A 17841-nucleotide genomic window follows, 5' to 3' on the forward strand; every position below is an offset into this window, starting at 1 on the left:
CCGAGAGCTCATTAGGACGAACGCTAGGTATACGACCGAGCGCTGCTTATGACGAACGCAAGGTATAAGACCGAGAGCTCATTAGGACGAACGCTAGGTATACGACCGAGCGCTGCTTATGACGAACGCAAGGTATAAGACCGAGCATTACTAATTTTTAAAGTATAAGGGTATACATATTACTATTTCATTTCAGAGACTAGGATACAGCTAGGCTGAGCCGAACGCTCAGACATAGCATTTCACAGGAGGACGCTCGTTCTCGACCAAAGTTCTTTCCGAATGAAAGAATTCCATTTTTTTTAAACCATTTACTAGGAAACCGAACGGTATAAGACCATCCGATGGCGAGCGTACATTATCATGGTAAGAAATGTCATATTCAGATTTTTCATCTATTCTAACTCAACATTTATCACACATTTCATATCTTATAACTTCATATCAATTATCAATTCATATACTTTATAGGATTCGTATTTCGATTCATACTCCACAATAATTATCCATATTCATATTCAACCATATCAACCATCATCATACATACTAAATCAGCATATACTTCATACATTCAGTCAATAACGGACGCTCATACAACATACAAGTATTAATTAAATTAAATAAGTGATGGACAAATTTGTAAGCACCAAAATATGATGTCACAAACTTGTTTCACAATCGGCAAGTATGACCGAATCGTTCAAGTAATAAAACTTGGTAAGACCAAGTATCGTTCTTCCCAAAGGACTCACGGCCTAGTTTAGTTATGTGGTTTCTTGATTAACTAAGACTTACAAACGAAATATTTGGGTTTAAAATGCAAGACAGAAAATAAACATGTATGCATGAATTTTGATCAATGGCAAAGACAGAAGATAAACACTTTCAATGGAATATATGAATGAATATGTTGTTGGGGGTCAATTTCATCTCATCCACTCTCATATATTTTAGGAATTCATCATTCAAATCATCATTGTTAATGCCACTCACTAATGTACCATTCTAGATGGCTTCTCCCTAATCAAATAGTTCATACAATTCCTAGCATTCCTAATGATTAGTTCATTACCGCAGGAGCTTAAGGCAACCAATATAATATTGTCAGTAAAATATTGGGAGAAATTCCCCGGATCTAGATTTCCCCGTACGTGTCCGTATCAACAAAACCAATAATCATGCATTAGAATGAGTTAAACAATGCAAGCATTGAGCAAAGAGGAAAAACCCTAACTAATGATGAAAAGAAAGCATATGTCTTAATTCAAAGATGTATTCAACAAATCCATATATGAGAGCTTCAAGAGATTACATTGATTCCCCAACAAACATACAAGGTTTAGTTCACCATATTCATGGTGAACCTAGATGAATAACAATGAAAGTATGAAAGAATAAAACCAATAAAGGTGAAGAGGTAGCCTGAGCATCCAAGATCCTCCTTCAAAGGGGTGAAAGAGAGAGTGTTTGCCTCGTTTCTACCAAAGATACCTAATTCTAGGACGTGCAAGCCCTTATATACTAATCTAGAGTTACAAAAGATTACAAAAGCCCAAGCCCAAAAAGTGCCGCTCAGCGCCATTTACCGCTCAGCGGTGGTTACGCGTCTTCTTTCTTCCCCTCAGCGGCCATTTGCCCCTCAGCGGTTCCAACGCCACCTCTTGAGTGCCGCTCAGCGGTAGTTTGCCGCTGAGCGGTGCCTTCGACTTCTCCTTTTTGCACTCTTTCTTGTCTTTTCTAATGTCCTCTCTCTCATTCTTCACTTCTTTCACCAAATTCACCTCAAAACCTGCACAAAAACACTCAAATCAAGCATAAACCTGTCCAGCTCTCTTATTTCTGAAAATATAAACAAAATGCATGATTTCAAGCTAGTTTCTAAGTCTAAAGGTTGCTTTTAGTATCACTTTTAAGCATGAAAATAACAGTTTTTCAACTGTTATCACAACCCCAAACTTAGAACTTTGCTTGTCCTCAAGCAAACAAAATGTAACTCCATCTCCAACCAATTCATATGATGGTTCACTCATTCAAAATCCTCTTTTCAAGATAAGTAATAACTTCACTCAAACTTATGACCAAGAGTTAATTCAAGATGTGCACATGCTTTAGTGTTCACAAAGTCATTTAAGTTCCAACAAATGCTATTTTTCATGAATGATCAATCAATTAAGCATGGATGTTCATGTGCTTATGGAATATTTCCTCACTAGGTAAAGTGTTTCACTCAACACACAAGTGTATAAGAGGTAAAGTGTTTCACTCATTCACTCCACTATCACAATGTCACATGAATCAACTTTGCCTTTCATTTAACCACAATCAAATACATTCACAAGCATGCATCATCACAAGGACTTTTCAATGGCTTATAATGTGGCTGGGCTAACAAGAAAATTGGTTTTTCTGGATCACAAAATCCTTGAGTTAAGAGAGTCATAACAACACAATCTTCTTATTCATTCCCAACTCTCTTTTGCCTTTGCTTTTGCATTTGCATTGAGCTTTGCTTCTTTTTTTTTTTTTCTTTTCTTTGCATATTCTTACTTTTTAGCTGTTAGCTCAATGCTTTTTCCTTTTTCATGTTTCCCCAATAACCCCAAACTTGAACATTTAACAATACCACACAAGATCTTCTACTTAACTCAAGGTAAAGATTTTCAATCAAGGGTGTTCAGTGTATATTTAAGGCTAAGGGTTCAAAGGATAGAACACAACGTGTTCTCTTTTAGAAGGCTAACTTTATGAATTTGGCCAATAAAAAGGGTTTCAAAAACACGGCCTTTGATCATATGATGCAAAACAAGCAATTGATTCAATCATAGAAAACCTGGGCAAAGTCATTCATGCTTTCAAAGTAATAGCATTCAACAATAATAACTCTGGAGCTCAAAACCTCACATATAAGCTCATTCACATTTGACATGCACATGCTGCTTAATTTCACAATCACAATCATGATATTATGCATTTGTTCACAAAGCTTGTGAATCACCTGTATAAGCATTTTAATGTGCACATCATCTCAACATCAATCAATCAATAAGCATCATCAAGCATTACTTATCACACAATCACAGTTAATAGCAAACCATCATAACAAACCAGGTGTTCAATAGAGTACATCAAACCTTAATCTAAAAACAAAAACAAATAAGTTCAGAAAACTTAAACCACAAAAGCATAATCATATGATAGCATTCATCAGTAAATGCTATCTCAGCTCCTCATTAGTCCGAGCTCTCTGTATCTTCCTCTTCCTCTTCATCATCATCTTCATCAACTGCATCCTCCTCCTCAGCTTCATCTTCCTCCATATCTCTGGCTGAAGCTTCAGCTGCTCCAGCTCCTCCATATACTGGTTCTTCTGGCCAAGCTACCACATTATGGAATTCATCCATAGTCCACCTGTGTGCTGGAGGGGTATCATACATCCCCACTATCATCTCAGCCGTGGCCACCTGCCCTCTGTGGATGGACTGCAACTGAGCACCTATAAGAGACATATACATGTCCCTCATCTGGAATGGTTCTGCCTCATGAGTATCAGCAGAAGTCCTGCTCTGTGCTGGCCTTCTCTCTCTACGAGCCTGGCGTGGTGGCACTGGCTGGGCTGCCTCCTCTCCTCCACAATACTGTCTGTAATAGGCCTCATCTATAGCTTTTCTTGGCCTCTCAAATGGTGGAACAGAAGTGTCCACCCCAGCTAGCTTGCAAAGGTGAGTGATCAAAGAAGGATGTCCCAGTGGTGCTTTGTTGTTTGAGGTGTTAGCACACACACTAATCTCATCAGCTATCACCTGATAGCATGGCCTCTAACATAGCCTAAATAATTCTCAGCTGGATAATCACCAATCTTCTTTGCATTGGTGTAGAATTCTTTCACCACAGCTATGTTGGCAGGTGATGGATAAGTGGCTAGCTTCCCCCAATCATTCCCTAACACTTGCTCTCCAAATTGAGGAGCAAAGTTAGGTATCATTCCAACCTTTCTCTCCATTAGAAGTCTCCTGTCCTGAACCACCCTAAAGTGCTTCTCATGTTTCCTAGAGAGGAACCTGCCATTATGGGGCTGCTCTGGTTCCTTTTCCTTTCTCTTGGTTGCCATGGTTTTCAATCTCTTTCCTGAAGAGGATGCCATTCCTGCATTCAAACATAAATCCAAAACCACAGAACATGATGTTAATCATTAGTAAACACAAAACAAAACTCCTTTTGAAGCTAAACCACCGCTGAGGGCCAGAATTTCCCCTCAGCGCCACCAGTGCCACATTCCAACACGCAAAAATCAGAAAAAAACCAAATCTGGCAGAGTGCCGCTCAGCGGTAATTTACCCCTCAGCGGTAACTCTGCAGATTTTTGAAAAATCAGTTTTAAAGCTTCCCTAACTCCACCCAAATGCAATTTTCAGTTTTCCAGTTCATAATCATGCAGTTTAATCGGTTCAAACATCAAATATATCATCAAATCATGCATAGAAATCAAAACCCCTAAATATTCATGCTTTGACAATCACATTCAAATTCAAGAACCCTAGAATGAACAAAATGCATTTTACTTACTTGGGTGGAGATACTAGATGCAATGAGAATGCCTTCAAACTAGAATGCTCTCTTCCAACCCCAAACTTTGATGGTACACTAGTGAAAAAGTGAATAGAAGAGAGATTTTCTTAAGAGGGAAGAGTGAAAAGATGTGGAAAACCTAGGAGAAGGTGTGTGGAAGTGTTTGTGCAGAGAGAAGTTTGGAAATAAACCCTAAAACGCAGCTTGGGGTATAAAAATACCCTAATGGGCTCGGGTCCCGCTAAGGGGAACTTAAGCCCCTCTGCGATAGTACCGCTCAGCGGTAATTGCCGCTCAGCGGCACTTTCGTGAAGTGCTCCCCTCCTTCTTTTCTTGACCTACGTGCCTTCCCTACATATCTCTCATAGGTTCCCTGCAATTCAATGTTAAAAATGCTTATGCAAATCCTAACTAAAAATAAACAAACAAAAACAATAAATCAACTGGGTTGCCTCCCAGGTAGCGCTTGTTTAACGTCCCGAGCCTGACCCAAAATCCACCAACACCCATCAGTAGGTGTTTCAAACTTACCAGCACCCATCAGTAGGTGCAAAATCTTCTCACCAACACCCATCAGTAGGTGTTACAAACTTAGTATCCTTCAGTAGATACTTAACCACCTAACATCCTTCAGTAGATGCTAGATCAAACAAAATAATATCCAGAATAATATTCACAAATTATAAATTACAAAACCAAATCAAAAGTTTGTAAATCCACTGGGTTGCCTCCCAGCAAGCGCTTCTTTAACGTCACTAGCTTGACCCTGTTAAAGCTCACGTTCCATCTTCTTTATAGTTGACGTAGTCCTTCCACCAACCTTTCAACTGCTTCCTTTGGACTGTCTTAGATTCTCTAGAATATGGAGACTCTATCTCTACCATCTCCTTCTCTTTAAAGCCTTTAATAACCCACAACTTGTTCTTGAGTCTTACAGGTGTGCCAAGTTGGAGTCTTAATTTTTTCCAGTCTCTAGGAACTTCTTCTCCTTTTCCAATCTCTTCTACCTTGGGTGCCTGAAAATACAAACAATGGTTATCAGAAACCTTAAGATTTTTATTTTTACCTCTAGTTATGGGTGCATCTCGAAATGCAGCTTTATAACTGGCTTCTTCCTCCTTTGCTTGTATCTCATCTTTGAACACATCCACCACCACTTTCTCCTCTCTGTCTTGGAGAACCACTATACCTTCATTCACATCAATGATAGCCCTAGCCGTTTTCATAAACGGCCTTCCAAGTATGAAAGGTATTCTCTCAGTTTCCATCTTCATCACCACAAAGTCTGCCAAGAACTGAAGTTTGCCAACACAAACTACAATGTCTTCTGCAATCCCACATGGCTCCTTTGAAGATCCATCAGCCATTACAAGATTAACCTTTACAGGTTTTATTTCAACATGGCCAATTTGCTCCAATAGAGAATAAGGCATCAAGTTAACACTTGAGCCTAAATCAAGGAGAGCTTTCTTTACCTTTTTCTTCCCTATAATGCAAGGAATAGAAAAACTGCCTGGATCTGCTGCTTTTGGTGGGAATGATTCTTTCTTAACAGTTATACACTTTTCTTCCTCATCCTCTTTACGTCTTCTTTTTGTAGAGGTTCCTTCATCTGATTTGGTGTAAACTGCTATTTTCTGTAGAATTTGTTCCCAAGGAGCTTCATTATCAACCATTTTGAATAAATCTGTGAAATTCATTGGTTTCTCCTGATTTGTTAGAAAAGGAAAAGTGTCCTTTCTTTCTTCTTCTCTTCTCTCTTCTGTTTCATCTTCTTCCAACTCAATGATCTCTTCATTTACACTCTTGACCACTTTGCACTCTTCTCTGGGGTTAACCTCAGTATTAGCCCCAAAGTTTCTGTTGGGTCTTTCTTCCAATTGCTTGGTGATCTGACCCATCTGAATCTCCAGATTCTTTATAGCAGCTTCAGTGCTCTTTTGAGAAGATTCAGTTTTCTGGATGAATTGCTGAAGAGTTTCTTCCAACTTTGTTGATCTGTCATTAAGCATAGATAATTGTTGCCACAAAGTTGGTTGCTGCTGCTGCTTATTAAACTGATTAGCCTGCCCAGCTTGTCCTTGGCCAATGCTTGGATGTGGTTTCCAACCCTGATTATAATTCCCTTGACGGTATGGAAACTGATTAGCCATGAAGTTAACATCCTCCAAGGCCTCTACTGGAAAAGCACACTGGCCATTGATGTGATCACCTCCACACAATTCGCACAACTGGGTTTGTACCTGTGCAGCAGATTTTAACTCTTTAGGTAGTGAAGCAAGAGTTTTGGTCAGAGTTTCCAGCTGTTGAGTTAGAATCTTATTCTGTGCTAGCAGAGCATCATGGGTTTGTAATTGAAGAACCCCTTTCTGTTGCATAGGGGCGCCTCTTTCATTGTGAAGCTCATTATCACTTGTAGCCATATTTTCAATAATTTCAGTTGCTTCCTCTGGAGTTTTCCATTTGATATTGCCTCCAGCTGAGGCATCCAGCATCATCTTGGTTTGTGAACCAAGCCCTCCAAGGAAAGTTAGGACTACTTCTTGATCTTCAAAGCCATGCGTGGGAGTTTTACGTAACAAGCTTTTATACCTATCCCATGCATGTCCAAGTGATTCTTCCATGCCCTGCTTGAATGAAGATATCTCTTGCTTTCCCTTAGTCACTTTAGATTGTGGGAAGTATTTATTCAAAAACTTTGCAACCACTGCTTCCCATTCTGTGAAACTTTCTTCTGGAAAAGAGTTCAACCAAAGCTTAGCATTGCCTCCCAATGAGAAAGGAAACAAGCTAAGTTTGATAGCTTCGTCTGGCACCCCATTGATCTTGACCGTGTTGCAGATCTCATTAAATGTTGTAAGGTGCTCATATGGGCTTTCATGTGATAACCCAGTAAATTGATTACTCTTTACCAGTTGAATTAATGCTGGTTTGACCTCCATGTTGGCTGCATTGACTCTAGGTCGAGCTATGCTATTGAAGTGCTGAGGTCCAGCAAGATTAGTATAATCTGCAAGAGTTCTTCTAGCATTATTATTGTTCTCCATACTCCCTGTGCTGTGAACAGAACCTTGTGGTGATGATTGTAGGAGAGTTTCAGGAGAAGGGAAAAGTTCTCTGGACGTTCTGATTCTTCTCCTCCTTCTACTCTCGTCTAGTCCTTCAAGTAGTGGTTCTGTTGTTTTCTTACTTCTAGTTCGAATTGCCTTCTGCATGCACAAGAAAACAAAACCCTAGAAAAGATTTGTTAGCACAAAAAGATATAGAAGAAAATAAAGATTGAAAAGATATAAGAAGATAAAAGATTTAGAAGATAGAATCAAATAAAATATAATAAAACCTAATCTAAAAAAAAAAAAAAAAAAAAATAAAATCTAATCTAAAAGATAAAATAAAATAAAATCTAATCTAACCTAAAAGATAGAATAAAATCTAATAAAATAAAATCTAACCTAACCTAAAAGATAAAAATAAAATCTAATAAAATCTAACCTAAAAATAAAAAACAGAAAAACAGAAAAACAGAAAACAGAAAAATAAAATAAAAATTCGAAAATAAAATAAAATCTAATCTAAAAAGATAAAAATCAAATCTAACCTAAAAGATAAAAATCAAATCTAAAAAAATAAAATCTAATAAAAACAGAAAAAATAAAAACAGAAATTCAAAATCAAAGTCAAAGGTAATCAATAATCACACAAATTAACCAGTTAAACCACGAGTCCCCGGCAACGGCGCCAAAAACTTGATGGACAAATTTGTAAGCACCAAAATATGATGTCACAAACTTGTTTCACAATCGGCAAGTATGACCGAATCGTTCAAGTAATAAAACTTGGTAAGACCAAGTATCGTTCTTCCCAAAGGACTCACGGCCTAGTTTAGTTATGTGGTTTCTTGATTAACTAAGACTTACAAACGAAATATTTGGGTTTAAAATGCAAGACAGAAAATAAACATGTATGCATGAATTTTGATCAATGGCAAAGACAGAAGATAAACACTTTCAATGGAATATATGAATGAATATGTTGTTGGGGGTCAATTTCATCTCATCCACTCTCATATATTTTAGGAATTCATCATTCAAATCATCATTGTTAATGCCACTCACTAATGTACCATTCTAGATGGCTTCTCCCTAATCAAATAGTTCATACAATTCCTAGCATTCCTAATGATTAGTTCATTACCGCAGGAGCTTAAGGCAACCAATATAATATTGTCAGTAAAATATTGGGAGAAATTCCCCGGATCTAGATTTCCCCGTACGTGTCCGTATCAACAAAACCAATAATCATGCATTAGAATGAGTTAAACAATGCAAGCATTGAGCAAAGAGGAAAAACCCTAACTAATGATGAAAAGAAAGCATATGTCTTAATTCAAAGATGTATTCAACAAATCCATATATGAGAGCTTCAAGAGATTACATTGATTCCCCAACAAACATACAAGGTTTAGTTCACCATATTCATGGTGAACCTAGATGAATAACAATGAAAGTATGAAAGAATAAACCCAATAAAGGTGAAGAGGTAGCCTGAGCATCCAAGATCCTCCTTCAAAGGGGTGAAAGAGAGAGTGTTTGCCTCGTTTATGCCAAAGATACCTAATTCTAGGACGTGCAAGCCCTTATATACTAATCTAGAGTTACAAAAGATTACAAAAGCCCAAGCCCAAAAAGTGCCGCTCAGCGCCATTTACCGCTCAGCGGTGGTTACGCGTCTTCTTTCTTCCCCTCAGCGGCCATTTGCCCCTCAGCGGTTCCAACGCCACCTCTTGAGTGCCGCTCAGCGGTAGTTTGCCGCTGAGCGGTGCCTTCGACTTCTCCTTTTTGCACTCTTTCTTGTCTTTTCTAATGTCCTCTCTCTCATTCTTCACTTCTTTCACCAAATTCACCTCAAAACCTGCACAAAAACACTCAAATCAAGCATAAACCTGTCCAGCTCTCTTATTTCTGAAAATATAAACAAAATGCATGATTTCAAGCTAGTTTCTAAGTCTAAAGGTTGCTTTTAGTATCACTTTTAAGCATGAAAATAACAGTTTTTCAACTGTTATCAATAAGCTTCCCTTACCTGGATCAGAAGTGAACGTCCTAAACTCAAGGTGTTTGGTTCGTCCGCTAACAGTTTTCTACCCTCAAAGGATCACTTAATTCTTCCAACCAGATCTAACCATAAAAACCAAGAAATACTAAGAACTTAACCCTTCATGCAACCAGAATTCGGCTTTGCATGAGACAGAAAACGTTCGACGAGGAAGAGAAACTTACCAGTTTCAGAATCTGGAACTATTCGGTCCATATTGTAGCTTACGATGCCGGGACCTCTTCTACGGTTTCTGAATGTGAAACGGAGAAGAGAGTGGTGAGTTACAGTAGAGAGAAGATGGAGGCTTTCTAGAGAGAAGGTGGAGAAAGTGAGAAGTCAGTTTTTAGGAAGAAGAAGAGTGCATGCAGAGAATGGGAAGGAGTGTTTCAGAAAAATCATTTCTCCTCCCAATGTCAAACGGACGTACTCTCACATGCGGACACCTGTCTTCCACTATTGATTTCAGAATGTTCCAATTGTGACACTTGGCAGTGGTGATCAGAGTTTGTGAGTGGGTTTTAAATGAAATCCAAATAGGGTTTGGGCACAATAAATGTGATTTAACAGGTGGAGGCTGGTTTAAATTTCCAAGGTCTTACACAATACTTTATAAATATTTGTTTTCTTTTTATATGTAAAAGAGAATATTTATTCCCTATGTTTGAACATGGATATTTGAAAAAATATTTACCACATCAACGATCTTTTAGAGAATGAAGCGTAGTTGATGCATCTTTTATGTCCAAATTACTCAAACACAATAGATGTTCAAATGAGTTTGAAACACTTCAATGACAAAAAAGGATTTGTAAAGACTTTTTTTATATATGTAAAGTTATCCTTTGAAGAGAAGAAAAAGAATTCAAAGCTTGTAAGTTTAAAACACTAACAAAATATTTTTTGTGCCATAATAATTTTTGTAATTATTATGTTTGTTTAGCAAAACTAAAAGCAAGAGCTTAAATTTTGAAGACATTACCCTTTCTAACGAGCAACACATGACCTTTTGATCACACCCTGTGTCATTTTGTTTTAGCAGTGAGTATGTATTAAGTAATATTTGAATTTTTAGTCAAAAGTGACTAAAAATTAAATAATACTTAATGGATTAACCATAAATGATTACGTTTCAAACTAATACTCATACAAATTGGTTAGGAATGGTTGAGTAGAAATAATGTTTATGTTGTATCTTTAGTCAACTTAGTAAAATACAATCGATTGATTCAGAAATAGACGTAATCTTCGTTATAAACAAACAAATATAAGAATATATTGAGTATTTTTTTTCCTTCTTTATATTGTTACATTGCATATTATTGTATTTGCACTAATTTATGCAGAAATTTTCATACTTAATTTTTTTAAATCTTTATCAATTTGTTTAAGTAATATAAAATCATCATACATCAAACAATATTTGTGAAAATTGACAAGAAAAAAATTAAAACACAATTTGACTTTTTTTCCTTATGTTTTACCTAAATTTTAATATAATTGGTATTGTATGATTGTTCAGGCAGTCTAAGATTGGTTCACACAGTTAGAAACATCCATTAAACCATCCAGAGATCAAGTGGTTGGACCCTATGAACCGAGTGGTCATCCTTATACAATAATTAAACTTAATGGTGATTATCTTATGTCAAAATATGATCATTACCAACCATGATTAGGCTACTGTTAATTTGAAACTCCTTCCAAAAATATATAAATGCAGTTTGAGATAATAAAATAGGTGATTGAATTTAGGGTTAAATATGTTTTTAGTTCCTAAACTATCAAGCAAATTTGTTTTTAGTCCCTCTTTCAAACTAAGCTACATTTTGTTCATTCTCTTTAAGGAAACCATAATTTTTCGTCCTCCAAAACTAACGGCGTTAAAAATAAGCTGAGGTGGGTAACGGTGGTGTGTCACATCCTTTTTTTTTTAAACTAGTCAATCTTTCCCAGCTCCTATCCCTCCCTCTCCTCCGACTCTACCACTGCCACCTCCGACGCCACCTCGAACACCTTCGCCGTCATTGCGAGCCACCCCTTCCTTCCCACGGTCGTCCCTTGGAGCCAGATCTTGAAGTCCTTCACCTCCACCACCGCGAAACTTAGCCCCTTGGCCGCCGCGACGATCTTGGCCATAATCGACACCGACTTCTCTATTGTTTAAGCTTCCCTTAGGTTCTTGAGTGACAATTCACATCATAACTCCCATTATTCTGTCAAGAAGAATTTTTGGGGTCAATTTTTTAAATTTCAAACTGATTGGAGATTATCCTTTTCTTGCCTATAAATACACAAAATAGGGTCACATTTAGCAGTGTTTATCAATTGATATAATAGAAATACACATTAATAATATCCGTTGCCTTTCCCTTTTATTCAAGACTATTTTGAAAAAACAGAAAAATAATCTGACTCACAAAAATAATGTATAATTGACCATAGGAAAATAGAGATGAAGTGATAATTTTAGAACTCACTAGGGGGTATTTGGCTTGAGCTCCTAGTGGAACGCGGATTGATTGAGTTATGCACGAATACACCATTGATAAGTGTGATATTTACCTTATATTCACACTTAATTTAATCTATTTTTCATGTGTTTGTATATTAAGTCTCATGGAAAGATGTAAAAATTGTGTTTTATTATTCATAGATTAGTTTAATTGTCTTTGTGTGTTTATTTTACAGATGAATAAGGATTGGAGAAGATAAAAAAATGTCCCTAAAAATTCACTATGCATTAACATTTTTCATGCGTTGACTTTACTGTTCACATATTGACTTTTTCGCTTAAGCGAGTTTACTTTCACTTGAGCGAGACTTATTATAGATTTTATTTGAAAGCTCAAAAACGCGAACAGAAGGGAGTTTTGGAAGGGGAGACGCTCCCAGAACTCAAGGACGGAGGTGTGGAGGCACAATTTCACTGTACGAGCTCATGGAGGCCGCTTGGAGCTTGTGGGAACATCTCTTTTCTCCTCCTTGGGTCTCCTTCTTCTTCCATCCACCATGTTTGTAAGACCTAGGGTTCTCCATGGAAGTGGAGAACCAAATTCATCTTGTTAAAGATTGTTGTAGCCTATGAATTCTTGTGTAATGGATGATTGATTCGTATTTATATATGCTTTTTCTATCAATTGCTAGTATTCTTGTTTTCAATCTTAAAGCTTGCATGTAATAGGAATGTTCATGACTTGATTTTGGGGTTTCATGGATTATGGGGACGTAAGATGGAACCTAGAACTGAAACAAGAGTCCTTGTGGTCATTGATTCTAGGGATGTAAGATGATTCACATGTTGTCTTAAGATCGTAGCTCATTAATGTGGGTTTGCTTGTTAGATTTTCCAAGCGATTGGAGTTTAATAGGGAAAACCTAGGCTCTTTCACCTAAGGGATTAGGGCTAGAGTGTTCTTGTGAATTGACTTTAGTAAATTGATGGAGAGGAGATGAAATAGGGTAAGCACAAGAGTGAAATAGGTGAAAACTAACTTTAACAATGTCATTTCATACCATTTCTAGTATATGCCATATCTATGTGCCTTCAATATCAAAGTCCAACCATGTATATTTGTAATTTTATCTTGTTCCACATGTTTGTAAATGAATGTTGTTCTATTGAGTCTAGATGAGTTGTTAATCATACAATTCTTCAGTAATACGAGTCTCTTGGGAAAACTATACCTGGTCTTACCTTGGCTTTATTACTTGAAACGATTCGGTGCACTTGCCGAAATCACCCAACAACCATGGATGAAGAGGAGCTTAAGAGATGCCAAGGTGTTAAGGTACCATTTTAAGTGCCCATTTTACTTCAAACTTTTTTATTTGTTTTCCTTGTTGTTTTGATGATGGTAAGAGTAAATGTATTGACTTTCAGTTTTTTATATAAATTCATTATCAGGACTATATGCACTTTATAAGGTTTTCAAGAAAAGTGGACCTGATCCTAAAAACGGTGAACAATATGGTACACCATTTAATGAACAAGAGTGGGCAGCAGATGATTACATTGTGGATTTTAATAATAACATAACTGATCAGGAGGATCCAAATGTTGTCCCTGAGAATGGGAGTGCACTACATCCTTTGCTTGATGATGAAATCAATGACATCATTAGAGAAATTTTGGATGATGAGCTTGTCCTTGATCAACAGCATGTGAATGGTTATCTTAACATTCCTCAGGTCTGTGATCTTCTCATTTTTTTCTTATTTGATTTAGATCCACCTTCATTTCCTTTTTGTTTATGATGTGGGTAGGGTGAAGGGGTAGGAAACCTTTAGGAGCATATACTATATATGTAATTATTTATAATTTTCCAAGTTCTGATCTTTTTGTCTATAAACTGATTTTCCTTACCTGACGGGATAAAGATTATTGTTGACGCTGTTGGTGATAAACTAGCTTCTTATATGACTGCAAAAATTTGTGAAAAGCTGCTATATGTTGTGGCTTTGGATTTGTGAATGCTGAAAAATAATACATTTCGAATATTTCTACTAAAATAAAGAAACTAGAAAGCAGTCTCATTTATTTGTTGATTGTAATGTTGGTCTTCCTTTCAACTTTTATTAGATTTTTCCTAGCTACTGATGATTTGTTGCCCTTTTAATTTCTACTGATGAAGTGATAATCTTAGAGAACTGGTGTAAATCTGGAAAGAATTTTCTTCAAACAGTAACCAACCTTGGTTGATCTCATCAACAACTATAAATGGGCAGGGGGATGAGTTTTACGGTGGCGGAGGTGAAGGACTTCAAGATCCGGCTCCAGGGGATGACTGTGGGAAGGAAGGGGCGGCTCGCGATCACGGCGGAGGTGTTCGAGGTGGCGCCGGAGGTGGGTGTGGTAGAGTCGGAGGGAGAGGAAGGGAGAGGGAGGGAGAGGAGTTGGGCAAGATTGACCAGTGTAAAAAAAAATGATGTGGTATCCCTCTGTTAGTCACCTCAGCTTATTTTTAACGCCATTGGTTTTGGAGGACAAAAAAATATGGTTTCCTTAAGAAAAAGGACCAAAATGTAGCATAGTTTGAAAAAGAGACTAAAAACAAATTCGTTTAATAATTTAGGAACTACAAACATATTTAACCCTTAAATTTATTATGTATTTATTGCTGAATTTGTCAAATCTTTGTTGACTTTAACATTGAACCTTTTACCTTGAACGAATGGAATGAAAGATCAAACTATGGTGAAGACAAGTATTCGACACATAAAACTTTGGAAATTTATAACTTTTAATTTCATAACCAAAATATAATTAATAAAAAATAACAACTAATTGTTTATTTCTCCATACAACCCTTAATTCACTTTAAAAAGATGAAAATATAATAGAAATGAAACAACCTAAAAGATAATTGCCAATATTGGATTACGATTTACGGTAAGAATTCGAAATTGAATTATTTATCAAAAACAATTAAAAAATAAATTAATTGTATATTTTTATTAAATATTTGTAAATTTAGCGTACTTTACTGTCACATTTAATATGTCATAAAATGCTAACTTGAAAACGATATTATTTTACTACAATTATTTTGAAAAACTATGTTTTTTGTATTTAACGTGATGGTAAAATATGTAAAAATAAATCGTAATATACGGGAAACAAAATCTAAAAGGAAAACACACAAAATAATAATAGTCAAATGGTAATATATATACATATATATATATATATATATATATATATATATATATATATATATATAATTAAAAATAATTAATCTTGATAAAACTATCACATAAAAAATAATTAATCAAATTTTCTAAATCTTGGTGGTTGAGTGATGTCACGTCTCATTAATTCGGTGATGATTCACCTCTCTGCTTCCATAAATGCACCTCGCCACACGTGCACCTCCATTAACACGCACTCACACTCACTCTGCATGCAACTGCCAAGTGTTGCTTTGGAACATTCGAAAACGTTAGTGGAATCCAAGTGGCAGCAGGCGAATGGACGTTCGTCCTACGTGGGGGGAGAAATTAATTTTTCCGAAAGACACTCTTCCCACTCTTCTGCACACTTCGTCTTCTTCCTCAAACTCTTGATTTTCAAATTCTCTGCCTTCTCTCTAGAACCTCCATTTTCTCTCTGCCATAACTCCCTTTCTTCTTCTCCGATCAAATTTCAGAGACCGTAGAAGAGATCCAGACGTCCTGAGCTTTCCATCAAACCGAACGGTTTTGGATTCTGAAACGGGTAAGTTTCACGTCCTTAACTAATCTTCATTATCATCATGCAAGCCTCATTCTGAATTGCATGTACCTTCTCTGAACCAATATTGGTTTTCTGTAATTTTAGTTTAAGAAGTTTTGGGTTGAACGTTAAGGGTAGAAAAGTGTACTGGAATCTGGTTTTCCTTCTGAAGAACGAACGCACAATCCGGGTAAGGGAAGCTTATTAGATTTAATTCATATGATTTTTTTGTACTGCATGTGCGTTTATGTGATGTTGAAGTATGATTTATGATATTGGACTTTTGGTATATGAATATGATTCTGAAATGATGTATGAAAGTGATGCAATGTTCTATGGTTTGATTAAATTGAAAAATGAGATGTATGATGAGATGATGTATGAAAAAGTATGGATTTGTACTATGATATGAGCAATTTAATGTATAAAAGTTTATAATGAAAAATGTATTTACTGTAAGATGAATCTGGATATGAAATTCTATGTTAAAGAATGATCGTTATCGAAATGGTCTTTGACCGTTCGTTATTCTTAGTGTCATCTTTGAAATAGCTGAACCCTTTCATTTGGAAAGGATTCTATGTGAGGACGAACGCCCTCTTATATATAGCTTTACGTTTGAGCGTTCGGCCAAACGTATAGATAATGAGTGTTGTGTGAGAAATTGAGAAGCTTGAGAACCTACATCCAGACACTTAGTCAAATTGTTAAAAACAAATCTTTAAGTATCCCATCTTACATAAATTCCAATTTTCTATGATTTTGATTCAGAGAATGGTCTCGACAAAAACGTATGTCTTAAGTGGCGCTCAGTCTTATACCGAACGCTCGTCCCAAAGTGTAAATGATAAGTAGCGCTCGGTCTTATACCGAACGTTCGTTCTTCCCGTAATTACCAACGAACCGAAATAGCGTTCGTCCTGAATTCTCATAGCGTTCGTCCGAAAACTTAAATAAGCGTTCGTCCGAAAGTTTAAATAGCGTTCGTCCTAAATTTCAGTAAATTCTCGTACCGCGTTCGGTCATTTACTGGCAGTCGGTTATTCCAACTAAATTGTACTTAGTACATTTAGTACTCGCATTTTATCTTCATTCAGTTGAATTGAATCTGAAATCTTGTCAAGTGAATTATTCTAAGTATAATTTGAATTGTTCTAGAATCAGTTCATTTAACTGATTCAAATTTTAATAATAACGTTCGTCATGAAAGATGAGTCAGCTTTATTCCTTCGGAAAAGAAGTTCCTTCGGTCTCGCTCTTGACGTTCGTCCTCGTTATGAAGAGGATTGAACGTTCGTCATTTTATGCAAGTGAAACAAAGAATGAAAATGTATTTAAGAGGAAAAATTAAGATGTGCGAACATTATAAGAACTGAAATTGTGATTGTGGTTTTGAACGAGCGTTCTAGGGAGGAACGACTCTTGAATGGAAATTGAGATTTGTAAGTATGAACGTGGTAAGCTTAGATGGTGGTTCATCCTGATATTCCGTGAGTGCTCGTTCTCAAGTAGAGAGGAGTAGGTCATGCGTGGGAATGGCAGGAGGTCTAGTCCATAACTGTAACTTGGACAGAACAGACTAACCTCAGGTGGCTACTGATGAGCATTCCAGTTACCCCACCTGAGTGCACGGACGCCTTAGCTACACAGGATTCATACAGTCCGGACGGTCGGTCTAGTATCAGGATTTGGATGGAATTAATGTATAAATTGAATGTATATGTTGTGAATTTACTTGCTGAATTTGATAAGTATGAAATATATGTTTGACTTGAATTAAATTCAATAAGCTTACCCTTGCATTTTCCATTGTGTTGTCTGTATATGTATATCCGTCATGTCCTTGCAATGATCATCCGCGTGGATGTGAGCAGAGGGAGATGCTTCTCTAGAGCAAGCGCTTGAAGAAGAAATCATAGCTGAAGAAAATCTCGTAGACGTGGAAGTGAAGGCCGAACAGTAGGTCG

The sequence above is a fragment of the Vigna umbellata genome, chromosome 3 (genome assembly GCF_029865625.1).
Source record: "Vigna umbellata cultivar VRB3 chromosome 3, Vumbellata_1.0, whole genome shotgun sequence".
Lineage (NCBI taxonomy): Eukaryota > Viridiplantae > Streptophyta > Magnoliopsida > Fabales > Fabaceae > Vigna > Vigna umbellata.